Here is a 17,989-nt window from a genome sequence, read left to right on the forward strand (position 1 = left end):
GGTGGGGAGGAAATTAGGTATGCCCTGGGAAACTCTGAAAAAGATCGTTCCTTACAAAAGGGGTGGGGGGAATTAACATACTGGCTTTTGTTTCACTAAATACACATTGAGATAAGGGTTCTAAACTCCCTTATGTATCCCTGTATGCCCGAGAGACCTCAGATGCTTCTTTGAACTCCTACAAGAATTGTCTCATCTCAATAAAGAATTCCTTTGTGATACGTTTGGATACGTTTGCAGAAGTTCATTCTAATTGAGTGAATGGGAAAAGTTCTGTAGCCTGACAGAAATGTACTGTAATTTATAGAATTGCAACAGAATTTTGGAAAAAGTGCTAAACTTTGGTAATTAAAATTTGCAAATAGCATTTGAAAATTAGTCAGAAACACTTTCACCAAACTATATATATTAAACTATTCTTGAAACTGTAAAACAGAGTACAAAGGGCTAGCAGTCTAATTTATCTACATCCAGAATTGGAATATTACAGAATTTGCATGTTAACTGGCATAAAAAAAATAACTAGCATTGTATACAAAATTACAAGCCACAAACTCTTTCTTTTCAGAAAACCTTATTTTACGGATAATGAAATCTCAGAATGCATATAATAGGGGTGGGTTTTTTTTTAGAAAATGCAGTGAGATGAGCAGAATGGAAATTTAGTGAATAAGTAAATGCACCACACTATAGTTATGAATCCTAAATCCAAAAGATAATATAGTACACTGAGTTCTAATGATTGTAGAATTGAAATCAGAAAACCATTCCTTTAAGTCCTTGTACATATAAACATTCAAGCTTGAATGATACAGAAGATAATATTCTGCAACTGCTTTAGAGTTTATATAATACCTTCCCTGACAAAAGAGGAACAAATGTACTGATAATTCTAGTTCCCCCAAATATGGGTCTCAGTGAAAGAGCATCTCTTAATTTTTTTTCAAAGCACAAGCACATTTACTTTTCTAGAAAAGGCTATTGACTTAGCTATGATTAAGTTTGTGAAACATCAGTTCTCTGAAAGCTCTTGCAAAATACAATATAAGGAATTTCAAACCACCACGTGTAATTTAAAGAGAAAGACATTTTCATAACTGCATCTTGAAACCCATTGTATCAATTTCAGTTCCTGGCCAAAAATTACCATGTATATTATAAGCTACATGATTGCCAAAATTTTTGAAAACGAAAAGCATAAACTGGCTGTTCTGCTTGTTGTGTTACTAGTAGTGCTGTATACTTTTCTGAATGGGCAGATGATACTCTATGTGGTGGACAGGGAAAAGAGATAACATAGAAGAAATGCTGTGTCTATCAGTCTTCATTATCCTGAAAGCTACAGACAAGAGCACAAGGACCAATAGAGCAGGAACGACCAAGGGAAGTGTGATACTGTACCCACTACGGTAATAAATTGAGGTACATGGACGCCTCTATGGTAATTAGCTGCTCGCCTAGGGCCCAGCTGAAGTAAAGCTCGGAAATTTCACATAAAAGTTTGGAGAGGGAGTGGGGAGGGGAAGAGCTGGATACTTGCATTTCCTCATTTACTATTTCTGAGCATGGGGAGGAGATGGGGCGGGCGGCACACGGTATCAACAGAACCTCGATTCAAAAAAGAGACAGACCACCCCTAGTTACTCTTTCTCTTCCTAGCCACGCTTGTTTGCAAAAGCTTTTCCTGAATCTCTCTTGCCATTTTCATCTTTCCATCCATTTACCTAAACGCCGCTGCCCGAGGTTCCCCAAGCCTTGAACAGCAAAGAAACATACCGATGCAGAAATAACCGAAACTATTTCAAGTGATGTTGCGGATCAGCTTCTTCCTAGTTGGACTTCTCGGCTACTCGAAACTCTAGTCCTCTTCAAAGCTGCGCTGTGGAAGTCGCCATCTTCACTCAGGCAGGGAAGCCAGCCACCATGCGCACGCGCAGACACTGCAGATCACGAGACAAATCAAAGTCAGCTGATCGTTTGCTGCTTCCTTTCCCCCCCTCCGCTGTCTCCTGTTACTCAGAATTCGCCATTTCTCACGTCGCTTCCATTTTTCCAAGGAATGGAAGCATGCGCAGAACGAGCAACCGCAGGAAAGAAAAAGTCGGCGGCTTCCTAATAGAAAAGGAACGACGTCGTTCCGTAGGGCAAGGGGGGGGGGGCAGGCTAAAAATCGAACAGGAGGACATTTCTTATTTATTTGTTTATTTATTTATTTAATATTGCCGCCTATTCGGCTTACACAATGTAAAACCATATTTAAAACAAAAAATAAAAATAAAAAAACAATAAAAACTAACAAAAACAATCAAATAAATTGGTAAAGTAGAATAAAACAAAATTTGGAAAAAAATTAAAAATGTAGTGGGCTACATCGTTTTTCGGAGCGGAAGAGTAAACGGGTACACGTGGTAGTTTTAGGATGGTAGAGCCCCAAGTTTGTTTTGTAGATTGGCCTAACGACTGGAAAATCATTTGAAAAAATGAGGGAATAGAGTGAAAATTATGTAATTCTGATGATAGCACTTAAAATTGGGGGAAGAAAAAGAGGGTATAATATGTTTGTGACATTATCTAAGCCAGACAAACCACTAAGTGGCTAAGTATGTTGGATGAGACAAGCTGATGGAATTTGTAAATCATAGTTTCCATTGTGAATCTTATTTACTCAGAAAATTGTGCTATTCGACTGTAGAAAGTTAACACCCACCACTCTCTTAGAAGAATGAAATATTCTAGGAAATATTAAAAAGGCAGAATATTATATTTTCCTGGATGAGAAAAGGAGAAACATGTTTTAAAGACAAAGCTTCCTGCAGCTCCCTGCCCCCTTCAGCTCCAGGATTAAGACATAGCCCTCAGGACATGATAAGCGCACCAACGTGCTTACCGTCCCTGTCCTATTGTTTCTTTTATTTTTCTTATATGTACCCATTTCATGTATTCATAACTGTATATACTTAAACCTATTGTCTTGTAAAAGCGATTGACAAATCAAAATAAATAAAAAAATAAATAAAAGATTACTCATCTCACCACATGGCCTGGGAAGATTGCATCAGCCAGCACTCAGGTGAAGCCATGTGGTCCAGACTACAAAGTTAGCTAAGACCCCCGCCCCTGGGAGTCTGACAGCCAATGGGATACATTTCTTACACAGGAACAAGAAACACTAAGGTGGGGCCCAACAGAGGTTATATAACTAAGGGACTCTCAGCGTCTCAGCCCTTTTCACTCAGGAACTCCAAGGCATGTTGTCCTGTCCACCATTAAACCTTTCCAAGCAACTTCCATGAATCCAGTGTCTTCTTCCCCACTTGGAACTGAACCCAGAAGGATATTTCTTTCAACAATTTGGCACCCCAGATGGGACTCCAAGTTTACCTGGTTCAGGTAAACAGACTCTTGCCAACAGAGACCCACTGAGTCTGGGTGAGTTTTCCTGGACCTTGGCCATTTGGAACAAAGGTTTTAAAGGTTTTTTTTTTAATTTTTATTGGTTTTTAAGACAAACATAGACAAAACATAACATCAAGCCATCTTCCATATAAATACATACAGTGTGCTGGTTGGTTTACAAATTGTTTTGTGCTTCCATTTCATAGTCTTCAATTACAATTACATTGTATATATTCTCATATTTTCAATCAAATATTAAATACATTAATATTGTTAATCATTTGACTATACTTTTATTCATTCATGTTTCACGAAATAATCATATTTTACTTAATTTGTTTTATAACAGTTCATATTATCATCTCAAATCTATCCTACAATCATTTTGTAGATATAATAAGAAAAGAATACATCTTTATATATTTATTATTTTCTAAGAATCTACATATTTCATTACCATGTTTTATTGTCTAACCATTGATAGAATAGATCCCAAATTTTATAAAATTGTTTATCATCTTGTTCTCTGATTTCAAATGTCAATCTACTCATTTCAGCACATTCCAATATTTTCTTAATGATTTCCTCCTGTGATGGTATTTTCTCATTTTTCCAGTTTTTAGCAAATACAATCCTAGCAGCTGTTAATACATTTACAATCAGGTATTTCAAGTCTTTACTATATATTTCAGGTAAAATTCCCAATTAAAATATTTCTGGTTTCAAGTCTATATGTTTTTTGTCATTTTTTCAAACCACATGTGGATTTTAGTGCAGTATTTTTTAGCATCCTCACAAGTCCACCACATGTGGTAATATGAGCCAGGTGTCTGATGACATTTCCAACATTTTTCAGATTTGTTCTTGAACATTCTTGCTATTCTTGGGGGGGAATGCCACCTGTAGAACATCTGATACAAATTTTCTTTATATGCTGTTGACATTTTATAATTTTGAGACCACAATTTTTGCCATTTCTCTGAATCAATCCCATATCCAAAATTCTTCCCCCAAGCAATCATAGTTTCTTTAACTTGTTCTTCTTCTAGTTTAATTTCTAATAAGTATCCATACAATTTTTTAATCACCTTTTCATCAGTACCTGTCAAAATTTTATCTAAATCAGTCAATTTATCATAGAAACCTTCTGTTTTAGAGTCTTTATCATACCTTGAATGTATTTGCGCATATGAAAACCAATTCATCTTTATACCTTGTTCCTCTAATTTTTGCATAGATTTAAGTTCACCCTTTTCATTCAATATCTCAACATATCTAACTGTTTGTTCCTTTTTATATATTATAGCATAAGAAAATGCTTCAATAGTCGATAGCCAGACTGGAATTTTCAAATAACATTGTCTTTTAGTCTTCTCCCAATTTAACCACAGAGACTCCCGTATATAATGTCTTCTAAAATACCCCTGTGTTTTAGTTCCTTTATACCATACAAAAGCATGCCACCCCAACAACAGATCATGTCCTTCTAATGTCAACAATCTAGTATTTCTTAATGTTATCCATTCCTTAATCCACATCAAATTTGTAGCTTGGTAATACAACTCCCAATTAGGCAAACCAAATCCTCCTCTTATTCTGGCATCTTGCAAAAGTTTTAACTTTATTCTCGCTTTCTTACCTTGCCATATATATTTCAACACAATTTTATTTAAATCTTCAAAGTAATCTTTTCCAAGCCTAATTGGAATTGTTTGGAACAAATATAAAATTCTGGGTAATATATTCATCTTGATTGTTGATATTCTCCCTATTAATGACAGTTGTAAATTTTCCCATTTTGCCAAATCTAGCGCTATCTGCTGCTTAAGTTTGATATAATTATTCTCTTTTAGTGTACTGCATCTTGCTGTCAAATGTATCCCCAAGTACTTGATCTTATTCGTGACCTGAATTTTCAATAGATCTGCCAGTTCTTCCTTTTGTCTTGATAGCATATTCTTTGTCAAAATCTTTGTCTTATCTTTATTCAAACCAGCCACCTTTCCATATGCCTCTATCTTTTCTATCAATTTTGATGCTGTTTCTAGTGGGTCTTCTAAAATGAAAACCAGATCATCTGCGAATGCTTGCAACTTAAATTCTTCCTTTTTAATTATCATCCCTTTTATATCCTTTTCTTCTCTAATATTTCTGTTTAGCACTTCCAAGGTTAACACGAACAACAGAGGTGATAGTGGGCACCCTTGTCTTGTTTCTTTTCTTATATCAATAGAGTCTGTCAGTTCTCCCTCTATCATTACCTTTGCCGTTTGCTTATGATATATAGCTTCTATTGCTTGAATAAATTTTTTAGCAAAGCCCATCTGTTCCAGCTGTAATAACATGAATCACCAATTCACATTATCAAATGCCTTCTGTGCATCTAGAAATATCAAAGCCATTTGTTTTTCAGGGTGTGCCTCATAGTATTCCAAAGTGTCCAAGATTACTCTCATATTATCTTTAATTTGTCTCTTTGGCAGAAATCCATTTTGATCAGGATGGATAAAATTGTTTAAGTATTTTTTAAATCTTTCTGCCAATATTGAAGCAAAAATTTTATAATCTTTGTTTAGTAAGGAAATAGGTCTATAGTTCTTGATTAGTAATGGATCAGCCTCCTCTTTTGGGACAAGTGTAATATAAGCTTCTGACCATGATTTAGATATCCTCTTCTTTAACATAACTTCATTCATAACTTCTAGCAATGGAAGGTTCAACGATTCTTGTAGTGTTTTATAAAATTCTGCCAGAAATCCATCTGGGCCTGGTGCCTTTCCATTATTTTGCTTCTTGAGTGCTTCAGTTAACTCCATCATCATTATATTGCTTTCTAACATTGTTTCAATCTCTTTAGGTATCTGGGGTAAATTAGCATTCTGTAAATACTGTTTAACTCTTTCCTCATCAATATTCTCTTGTGTGTATAGTTTCCCAAAATAGTCTCGTATGATTTCCTTCTTCTCTTTAGTACCATAGCAAACTTGCCCTTGGTCATCTATTAATTGCAATATTTTCCTTGATTCTTTCTCAATTTATATGCTAACCATCTACCTGGTTTATTTGCATCTTCAAAGTAGTTCTGTTTAGCACCTCTGATTTTCTGTGCTAATTCTTCTTTTTCTATTAGACCCATTTTATGTTTAATTATATCCATTTTTAATTTAATGTTCTTTTTCTGTGGCATTTTCTGTAGCTCTTTTTCAAGTTCTTTATATTCATCCTCTAATGCCTTAGAGGCTAGTCTTTTCATGGTATTTCTTTTCCTTGTATAGTCTATTATGAAGCCTCTGGCATATGCCTCCATTGTATCCCATACATTCTGAATTGATGTATCTTCTTTTTTGTTTTCTCTGAAGAAGAAAGCCAGTTCTTTCTCCATCCATTGTGTGAAGTCTTTTTCCTTTAATATAGTATCATTTAACGTCCATCTAGATCTTCTTCTTTGTCCTTTCCATTTAATTGTCATTGGATTGTGATCTGCCCAAGTACTTGTTTCAATATTTATTTCTTGAATATAGGCTAACAATTCTGTTGACATCCATATCATATCTATTCTGGACCATGATAAATGTCTATTTGAGTAGAAGGTGTATTGTTTAGTTTTAGCATTTCTTTCTCCTTAGAGCTGATCGGATCATCCAGAGAGTGGGTGGTGCTTCAGTCTCTGCAGCTGTAGGCTGAGCTTAATTTTGAGGAACGCTCCTCCCACCATCACGTGGCTCCAGCGTAGCGTTCCCCAGTTTTGCTCAGCCACTTGCGAGACTAGGCGTATCTTGTGTTTTCTCCTTGGCCGTTCCAAATTCTCCTTTTGCTGATTCATTTCCTTCGTCTCTCAGGTTGTATTACTTTCTTATTTTAGATCCTTAGCCCTGCGCAGTGGTCCGGACTCCAAATTCCTCTGGGTAGCGTGGTTTGCTCGCCCCAGTGGGTGGCAAGGGGAGGGCTAGCAGTGTCCTCACGCTACCTCCCCACTCCCTCCGGAGTTGCCCAGCCCTGCTGTCTTCCTCCCTTTTAGTTCTCCTTGCTATTTGAGTTAATTCCGTTTCGTTCCGTTCCGTTCTCCCCCCGCCCCGAACGCCGTTTTTTTGCTCTAAGTGAATTTTTATTTCGTTTACTTTGCCCTCTTCGTTGGCGGATCTACTGTGTCCCTGGGGAGGTGTTGTTCCTGTGTGGCTGAGAGGCCCCGTTGTCCCCATTGCAGGCGGCCGCCATTTTGGCGCCACCTCGTGGCCGGGCGCTATTTTGTTTTCGAGGTTTTTTTTTAAACTCGCATTGAGCGCTGCGTTATTCCCAGCCAGCAGCAGGACCCGTAGGCCTGCTCAGTGGACTGAGCTTGTTTTTCTGCCCTCAGCCTCCTCAAACGGAGGCTAATTCCAGTAATCTCCCGCAGCTGTCTCAGCCAGCAGCAGTAGTTTTCTTCAACAACACCACTTCCGCCCAGTTCTTGCCTGGGAAGGCAGTCGGTCTCGGCCTGCTCTCTCTTCAGGCCTCCGGCGTTCATTAGGAGATTGGATACAAACAAATAACCTTTTTTCCCTACATCTTTGTTTTTTCAAAATAATAATAATAATAATAATAAATAAAAATAAATAAATAAAAATAAAAAAGGAAAAGCAAGGAGAAAGAGGAAGTAATTTAAAAAAAACAGAAATAGAAGTGGGGGGCGGAAAGAAATTTGCTAGGGCTCCCGGCTTTTGTCGTAGGCCGACCCCTAGGTGTGTCTACCGCCTCTTATCAATTATCCTTGAAATGGCAGAGAGCAATCCGTCTAAGGGTCCTTCTTTGAAGGCCAAGTCCAAGACCCACCATCTGCGCAGGCAGGCTAAGGATACCTCCAAAGCCTCACAGAGGGATGCCTTAAGACGCCAGAAGGCATTAGAAAAAGAGTTTGATAGACGCACCAGACAGGCAGGATCAGTGCCTCCGGTGTTTCCACCTTCCACTCCCTCTCCCTCCACCCAACCCCCACCTCCTTTAGCCTATTCCTCCCTAACCAGGCGCAGCTCAACCTCTCAAGGTCACCAGGCTCCTGGGACCTCGGCCGGACGAACACCAGAAGCTACTTTTACCCCCACAGCCGCCGGCTTGCGCCAAGAGGAACCACTCACACAAGAGGTTCCGGAGTATCTGAGAGCCTGGATGGAGTCGGCTATCTGACAGGGCATTGCGGAAGGACTCCAACAGATAGTCAGGCCAGGCCTCCACCCACTGGCCCCCGAGCCTGAATCTCTCTCCGTAAGATCCCTCCCTCTCAGATCGGAACCGCTCCAGGATCAGGTACCCCCTCAGGGGGAGGTTTCCCCTTCAGTCGGGGAGGTGGAGGAGGAGGCGGAAGGGGGTTTGGATCCATTCAGGGAGGAGGAGGAGGAGGAATTCGAGTTGGGGTCTACACAGTATCACGAGCCCCTCTCCGACGTGGAGCCTTCTGAAGCGGAGATGTCCGAGGATGAGGGCCTCACTCCCGACCAACCAGCCTTTGTAGGGTTATTCAAGCCCCAATTATTCAAATCTCTCCTGTACAAGGCCAGAAACATCTCTGGATTAAAGTCCCAGGCCCCCCTTGAGCCCTCTCCCCTTGAATCGGAAGGCCCAGAGGATTCCATTTTTAAACAGCCAGTAGTGGAAGCAGAGGTTATCCCTATCCCTCCCATCTTCCTTGACCTGGTATCCAAGCAGTTAGCTTCGTCCGCGGCCCCCGGCCCCGTCAGCCCACGACAAGAAGTTTTTCAACCTGGACCCAGACCTTTCCAACTTACTAGGCACCCGGAGGTTGATGAACCCATCGTGGGTCTGGCCGCTTCCTCCACCCTCACCAACCCCTTAGAGGCCTTGAAGCCGGACAACAAGCGGGCCGAACTGGCTCTTCGCCGAGCTCATCAATCAGACGCCTGGGCAATTAGATCAGCCACGGCCGCCTCATTCTTTATCAGGTCCTCCATTCGCTGGTTCCGCCAGCTCAAGCAGCACGTCCCAATCACCAATGTCCAAGCCCATCAGGACATAGCCAAAATCACGGCCGCTGCCGAGTTCTCGGCCGACGCCACTTTCCACTCAGTTAAATTTTCAACCAGAGCCATTTCCTCTCACGTCGCTGCCCGCTGTCTGCTTTGGTTAAAGAATTGGCAGGCAGACCTCAAAAATAAGGTTAGACTGGCTTCCGCTCCCCTCGTGGGCAATAAACTGTTCAGACCATCCTTGGATCCCCTATTAGTGGAGGGGCGGAACAAGAAGAAATGTCTTCCTTCCCTCACCCGAAAGTCAGAGCCCAGGTCCCTTCAGCCCTTTCGGAGAGCTCCCTTTTGTCCCTATTTCCAATCTTCCTTCTCCCCAAGGCACCCTAGGCCCCCCTCCTTCGGGTCGAGCCAGCCTCAAGAAAGGACTGACCCCTCGGACAGGCACAGAAGGGGCGGTAGCTTCAAAAGGCCCTTTCAAGGCCCCAGTAGCCGGCCCTTCCGACGTTCCCGATAGACCACAGGATTTGATCCCCATTGGCGGACGCCTTCAGGCGTTCGCCAACCAATGGGACGCCTCCACTTCTGATGCTTGGGTTAGGGACACCATTAGGTTTGGCCTTACCTCGACCTTCAATCTACCCCCCCGACTTTTTCATGCCATGCCCTCCCCAAGAACCACACCAAGCGCAGCCTCATGGACTCTGCCATTCAGCACCTCCTTGCGATCCAGGCCATCCAGCCCATCCCTCAGTCTCAAAGAGGACAGGGATTCTATTCCCATCTATTCGTGGTACCCAAACGCTCGGGGGGATGGAGAGCGATTCTGGATTTAAAGCGGCTTAACCGCCATCTTGTATTCTGCAAATTCAAGATGAACACGCTGCAATCCATCCTTCTGGGAGTTAGGTAGGGAGACTGGTTGTCATCCATTGACCTCTCAGAGGCATACCTCCACATCCCAATCCGACCCTCCCATTACAGATATCTGCGTTTCTCCTACAATAACCTCCACTTTCAATACGTAGCTCTCCCGTTTGGATTGGCTTCTGCCCCAGAACCTTCACCAAGGTCCTGGCTGCTCTAGCTGCCCATCTCAGAACCCTCCCCTGTGCGTCTCCACTGTTACCTGGATGATATCCTCATCCTCTCCCCTTCGAGGGACCAGGCAGTGAGGGATACCCATACCACCCTGACCTCCCTCCAGGAACACGGGTTCCTCATCAATTGGAAGAAAAGCCAATTATCCCCTTCCACCAGGATAACCCACCTGGGAATGGTAATCGACACTGTGAAAGGGAGGGTGTTCCTATCCCTGGAGAGACTCCTCAGCATCCAAAAATCTGTCAAAGACATCAGACGTCTCAAGAGGGTCTCCCTTCTAGAGCTATCCCAATTACTGCGTAAAATGATATCTTGTCTTTCCATCATTCCTGGGACCGCTTTCCACTCCAGATCCCTCCAGTGGTTCCTGCCCTGCACTCAACGATCCGGATCAAGCAATTCAAAACGCAAGGTCAGGGTCTCACCAAGGGTGCTCACTTCCCTTCTTTGGTGGAGCAAGGCTTCTATCAACAAGGGCTGCCTCCTCAAGGAGCCCCCAAGGCTCACCGCTACCACAGACGCCAGTCTGTCCGGATGGGACGCTCATCTACAGTCCCTTACAGCACAGGGCAAATGGTCAGCGACAGAGAAACTGTGCAACATAAACTGGTTGGAGCTCTGTGCCGTCCACCTGGCCCTCCCGCAGTTTCCTCCCCAGGTTCGCGGCTGCCACGTTCTCATCCTCACCGACAACATCACGGCCAAAGCCCACATCAACAAACAGGGGGCACTCAATCATCACGCCTAATGAGGGAGGCCGAACGTCTTTGTCGATGGGCGGAGTCTCACCTCCTTTCCCTCAGGGCGGACCACATCTCGGGCATTTCCAACACCCGAGCAGACTGGTTGAGCAGGGCCACCATAGACCAGTCGGAGTGGCGCTCCACCCAGCTCCTGTTCAGGGAGGCGTCCGCCATTTTTGGTCCTCCAGTAGTAGACCTGTTCGCCTCCCCCCTCAATACCCAACTTCCAAGGTTCATCTCCAGATTCCCTTCCCCTGGGGCAGAGGACTACAATGCCCTTCGGTGCCCGTGGCCCAGGGGCCTTCTCTATGCTTTCCCTCCTCTGGCGCTGGTGCCCCTTGTCCTTCAGAGGGTACTTCACGAGAAGGCGGAACTGCTTCTCATGGCACCTTACTGGCCACGCCGCCCCTGGTTCGCAGACCTCCGCATCCTATCAGTAGCCCCTCCCTGGAGAATCCCATCAGACAGAATTTCCCTGTCTCAGGGTCCCCTTCTCCACCCGAACCCCCAATGGCTTCAACTAGCCATCTGGAAGTTGAGCGGCAACGTTTGAAGAGAGAAAACCTCTCTAGCAAGGTCATTGATACCATTTTAGCAGCCAGGCGTCCCTCAACCACAAGGATCTACAATGCCACTTGGACCATTTTCCATAAATGGTGTGTTAAGCTTTGTATCGACCCAACTACCCCCTCCATTGCCCAAGTACTTGACTTTCTCCAGGAAGGTCTCAGCAGGGGGCTGTCCCCCAATACACTAAGGCGTCAGGTAGCAGCCTTTTCCACAGTCATCTCCTGTGGGGAGGTTAGTTCCCTCTCTCAACATCCTCGGATTCGAGCCTTTCTGAAAGGGGCCACAAACTTATGTCCTCCTTCCGTTCACTGATATCCAACCTGGGACCCATAAGGTCCTTCTTCCCTCACGAAGCCACCCTTCAACCCTTAAGAGAGGTTTCTCTTCAGTTCCTCTCCTACAAGGTAGTTTTCTTAGTAGCAATCACATCAGCCCGTAGGATATCAGAGATCGCTGCACTGTCCGTTAGGAAGGACCTCTGCATATTCCATTCCTCCGACTTGACCCTTCCTTTCTGCCCAAGATTAATTCTGTTTTCCACAGGGCTCAGGAACTCATCCTCCCCAATTTTTGCCTGGGCACAACCCATGAAAGGAAAGACTATGGCACACTCTGACGTCAGACGGTGCCTTGCGGATTTACATTAAACGCACTGAGACCTTCCAGAATCCGAGGCCCTGTTCATATCCTTCCAACCTAAGTCACAGGGACTCAAAGTTCCTCCAACCACCATAGGCCGTTGGATAAGGGCGACCATTGCTAAGGCATATCAGGCCCAGGCCCTCCAGGTGCCCAGGGGTATCACAGCTCACTCCACTAGGAGTGCGGCAACTTCAGCCGCCTGGGCTACCCAGGCTCCAATAATCGACATTTGCCGGGCAGCGACGTGGGCCTCCCCTTCGCCCATTCATTAGGCATTACAGGATTGACAGGTATGCCTCAGCTGAGGCTTCTTTTGGTAGAAGGGTTCTTCAGAGGGTTCTCAGGGAACCCGAGGGGACTACAGATCAGACGGCGCTCCCGTGAGACAGGGCCAGCTTTGGTATGTCCACTCTCTGATGATCCGATCAGCTCTAAGGAGAATGGGCGTTGGTTCTTACCTGACACGCCATTTCTCTTGAGCTGAGAGGATCATCCAGCCCCTCCCGTTTTCTTTTTACCGTCTGGTGGGGACTTGTTACGGCCAATGAACTGTTAGCTTGTTAGGATGAGAGCACGGCTTTTGTTTTCCTCTCATCTACGCAAAACTGGGGAACGCTACACTGGAGCCACGTGATGGTGGGAGGAGCGTTCCTCAAAATTAAGCTCAGCCTACAGCTGCAGAGACTGAAGCACCACCCACTCTCTGGATGATCCCCTCAGCTCAAAGAGAAATGGCGTGTCAGGTAAGAACCAACGCCCATTCTCTCCACGTATCTTTTAAGTTTATTTCATCTACCATTTTAAAAAAAAGATTTAGGGAGAGTCTTTCTGTTTTGCTTTGTTGTTTTCTGTGCTGTATAGTCCAGTTTATTATGTACAATTCCATTAAAATCTCCCATCATAACTATATTAGCATAGTCCAGTTCAATTATTTTCATATGTAATTTTTATAGAATTCTTCTTGATTGTCATTTGGGCCATAGATTGCGATCAGGAGTGTTTTCATATTGTCCATTATTTCCACCATTAGTATTCTTCCATCGTCATCAGTATAGATAAATTTCACTGGGATAATATCTTTAATGTATAAAACCACTCCTCTTTTCTTGCATTGTGTCAAAGACGTAAATATTTACCCTAGTTTTGGCTGTATCAACAATTGTTCATGTTGCTTTTTGATATGTACTTCTTGTAGGCAGATTATATCAAAGTTTAATTTCTCTAATTTATGGAAAGTTTTCCTTCTTTAACAGCTGAGTTAAGTCCATTTATATTAATTGTAATCAGTTTTTTCTTCCATGGTTATATTTTGTAGTTAGGTTTAGCAGCTCTCGTAGATCTTGCTTCACGTTGTTCTTTGGCTTCCACCTTTCCACCTACTGCACCTTCTTCTTTTTCAATCGCCATTTGGCAGTCCTCTTGGAATTCAATTAGTGAGATTTTTTTTGCCTCTTCCTCTTTCCTCCAAAAATTCTGTGTAAAATGATTCAGCTTTCTCAATTGAGTCAATTCTATGTCTCTGATCTTGCCATGTGAACATTAAACCTTCTGGAATCAGCAATCTATAATTCACCTCTTTTTAAGTAGCATTTTGGTCAGAAATCGGTATTCTCTTCTCATCTCTCTCACTCTTCTGGGTACTTGTTTCAGGATCACAATCTCCTTGTCTTTATATTTCAATATTTTCTCTCTTGCCACTTGCAATATTTGTGTTTTAATGGCTTTCTTTGTAAATCTGATGTGAACATCTCTTGGTAAGCTATTTCTCATTGCATATCTTGTGAAGACTCGATAAACCTCATCTATTCCATCCATCATCTTCTCTTTAGTTATTTCCAAAGCTTCAGCCAAAATTTCTATCATTATCTCAGCTAGGTTTTGTCCCTTTTCCTCCTCTACATTTTGGAATATGAGATAAAATTCTGATCTGTCCATCTCCCATCTCAGCATCCCACTTTTATCTTGTTCAACCACAGTTAAACTGCTATCAATATCTCCAATCTTCTTATCTCTTTGTTTATCTTCTTCAATTTTTTGGAATCTCTCATCATACTTCATCATCATTTGTTGAATGTTCTCCACCTTTTCATCAGTTTTCCCTGTTCTTTGTTCAATGTTCTCTGTTCTCTTTTCAATGTTCTCTGTTCTTCTTTGAATATTTTGAATTCCTTGCATAATCATCTGCAGGGTCACTTTTTCCTGTTCTTTTTCTTGCTGTAACATTGTCTGTATTGAACGTTGTCCTCCAGATGGTGAAGAGGAAGAAGTAGAAATTGAGGAACTAGGGCTGTTAGTTTCCTACCATTTCGGATAATTCAGAATCTTCAGGTTCTTCTAAACCTTAATCCACTTGTGAAATAACCAATTGCAATTCCAAATAAAAATAGTAGGAAAAAAGAAACTAAATAGTGGCAATAATAACAGTAATAATAGTAATAATAGTAATAATAGTAATAATAGTAATAATAATAAAATAATTCTTCAGGTTCTTGTATACCTTAATCCAATCGATTGGCTAGATAGCAGTAAAAACTCAAAAATGGAAGAAAAGACCATAAACACACACAAAAAAGAAAAAATTGTTAAATCCTGAAAAAGGCGGAAAAGTAAAAAGTAAAAAACTAAAAAAGAGAAAAGAAAAAATCTTCAGGTTCTTCAACACCTTAATCCAATTAAGAGGTCTCAGGTATAAAAGGATGCATAAGAAAAAAAAAAAAGCCACAAAATAAAAAAAAATAAAAACCAATATGGAAGGTAAATAGAAAAAAAAAACAAGGGAGGGAGAGAGAAAAAAGAAAAGAGACTACTCCTTAAAAAGAAAAGGAAGGAAATCATTAATACTAAAGCTTTTCCTTTAAAATAAAATGCAAACGTAAAAATTTGACTTCAAAAAAGAAAGAAAGACAAAAACAAGTTCCAAAAGGCCAAAAATCCAAATAGCTATTACTTAAAAGTAAACTAGTAAGGAGGGGGTTTGTTAAAGTAAGAAATAGCACAGCTTAAAAATAAAATAAAAAGAGCACACTGCACCTTGTTTGATTATCCAAGGCTTTTGTTAAAATTTATAACTCTCTTCTCCAAAACTTATCACCTTTTTTTTCTATAAGCTTCAACACCAGACCTCAGCTGTTGATAGAAACCCAGAAGAGCACCTGTAATAATACTCTCCCATGCTCTTCCCTCTATCTTATCAAATAGCAATGTCCTTGAAAAGAAGTCTCAGTTTTTTCTCAGCTTTGTCTGGTCAAGAAAAAGAAATAGAATATTTCCAAGCCTCTAGTTGGCAATGTTACAAAGGTTCTTTGCTTTCACTTTTCCCCTCCTTTTCCAAACAAAATATAATTAAAATTAATTAAAAAGGGAAAAAGATATTTAAAAAGATGACTAAAAGGGAGTCTCTAGCCTAAAATATTATAAAAACAAAAAGGAGAAAGAATAGGTGGAAGAAGAAAAAAACAGTCCAGTTTCAAAATATAAAATCATGTGTAGAAAATCAAGCAATGAAAAAAAAAATACTTTGACATTCCTGTTTAAAATCGCCACTTAATCACTTCTGTCAAAACTTTTACAGATTCTTCGGTTTGCCAGGCTTCGGCAGCGGCAGGGATTCGCGATCCTGCGCGATCCCTGTTGCGCTAGCCATCTTGGTGCCTCCGATCCCGACGGGTCTGAGGCTAAGGCTGCCCCTGTAGAGGCAGCCGAAGATAGGGGATCCAGAGAGGGTTTGGGGGTGTCGCAGACCCCTCCCCAGCCAGCAAAACCCCTTCTCTCAAGAGCGGTGGAGCGGCGGTCTGTAATGGCCGCCACAAAGAAGCCAGCAGCTGGGTAAGACTGCGCAGGAGGAAGAGGAGAAAGTTTTGAAGAGAAAGTTTTTTTGGCTGACCCAGGACTTTAAGATACACCTATCACCCTGAAAACTATGACTTTTTGAATGATACTTTGTTTCCCAGAGAAGATTTTCAAGCGAATTTGAGGTACTGAAATGGAAAGTTTACTCTCCTTCCCTACGGAATTAATAAATGGACATTGAGAAACCTGTCTTTTATAGAAGGTAAAAATTTGGCTTCTTGTTATAAGTGGGAAGGGAGAGGACAAAAAATATATTAAGATCTTGTTGGAGGAGATGCCTTGAAGATTTTGAGACTAGAAATCAATTGCAACAAGGCTTTAAAATACAGATTGGGCTTTTTTTCTTCTTTTTATTGATATTACCCCAGGAAGAGAAAGTGAGAACTTTGTGCTTTGTTTGGACTGATTGATGACTCTGGGACTTTGGGGAACTGTTTTAACTTTTGAAACATCTTGGTTGTTTTAAGAAGAAGAAGAAGATGGGGAAAAAAAGGTTTATAATGGCTTTACCTGTTGATGAACTTAGAAAGGAATATGGAAAAATAAAGAAAGAAGGCAAGGATGCTGTGAAAGAAGCCTTTCACTTTTTAGAAATGGCGCTTGCTATTTGTCAACAAACACAACAACAGATGGAGGAGGAGGAGGAGGAGGAGGAGGAGGAGGAGGAGGAGGAGGAAGAAGAAGAAGAAGAAGAAGAAGAAGAAGAAGAAGAAGAAGAAGAAGAAGAAGAAGAAGAAGAAGAAGAAGAAGAAGATGCCATCTTTAATGAATCCAAAAGTTCAATTAAGAAAGAAAGGAGAAAGAGAGGAAGGAAAATGAAGGACTTAAGACTTAAAAAAACACCCAAGAAAGAGAAAAATAAGATGCAAAATCAATACAATGTTAGAAAGCAAAAGAAAAAAGGAATACAACAGAGAGGGGAAGCTAAAAGGCGGAGGTTAGGAGGGGGGGGATAAAAAGGCCAGGTGGGATAAGAAAGGAAGGGAAAAGGGGGAAAAAGCCACAAAGGTATGAAACAAGATGGGAAAAGGAATTTTTTTTAGGGATAAAGGGTAATGTATATTTTTTTAAAAAAAGAAGATTCTGCAAGGTACATAAGATGGTATTGTAGTATTTGTATTAGAAATAGGAAATTAGAATGTTATAAGAATTAATAAAAGATTAAAATATTGAAACGTTTAGTAATGATAGACTTTAAAATTTAATAAAATATTAAAGGGAATGTCTAAAATATTGAGTTTAATTAAAGAGTTTAATTGACTATTGTGTTGATGTTATTATAAACTTATTATTGTAGCATTTGTTTTTGAAATAGATAATTGGAATGTTACAAGATTTAATATTTAGATTTATTATTTAATTATGTATTTAATCATTTTGGATTTATTATTTTTTTTCTTTTAAACGTTAGTAGGTAGAATGTACTAAGCAGAATCAGATTGGGTATTAGGCATTATTTTAAATGTTAATTTAGGGGGACGATAGAAAGGCATCATACTTTGATTAGTGATTCCAGGAGAAATCCTTTTTTTTACTATAGGAATGAGATAAATGGATAATTTGGAAAGAATGGACAAAAAGATACAAGTATAATGATTTAAATTAAAATGAAATAAATAAAATAGAATTAAGAAGAGTGAAAAGCGGGAGAAGCTATATAGAAGATATAGAATGGTAAATAAGATAGGTAATGGTATATAAGATGAGCATGAATTTAATTGAAGTCCATAT

General features: G+C 41.0%; 1 protein-coding gene across 5 annotated transcripts in view; it reads right to left on the reverse strand.

The window, feature by feature from the left end:
• DNAJC13 (DnaJ heat shock protein family (Hsp40) member C13) overlaps window positions 1–2,052 on the reverse strand; it is a 159,034-nt gene extending 156,982 nt beyond the window's left edge. For all 5 annotated transcript variants that reach the window (XR_015746067.1, XM_087947910.1, XM_087947909.1 and 2 more), the window contains exon 1: window positions 1,777–2,052. The gene's annotated coding sequence lies outside the window, so the exon portion shown is untranslated. The remainder of the gene's footprint in view (window positions 1–1,776) is intronic.
• Window positions 2,053–17,989: the final 15,937 nt, after the last annotated feature.

Source organism: Notechis scutatus, chromosome Z (assembly GCF_049901735.1).
Source record: "Notechis scutatus isolate UNSWTSFEM ecotype Mainland chromosome Z, rNotScu1.2, whole genome shotgun sequence".
NCBI lineage: Eukaryota > Metazoa > Chordata > Lepidosauria > Squamata > Elapidae > Notechis > Notechis scutatus.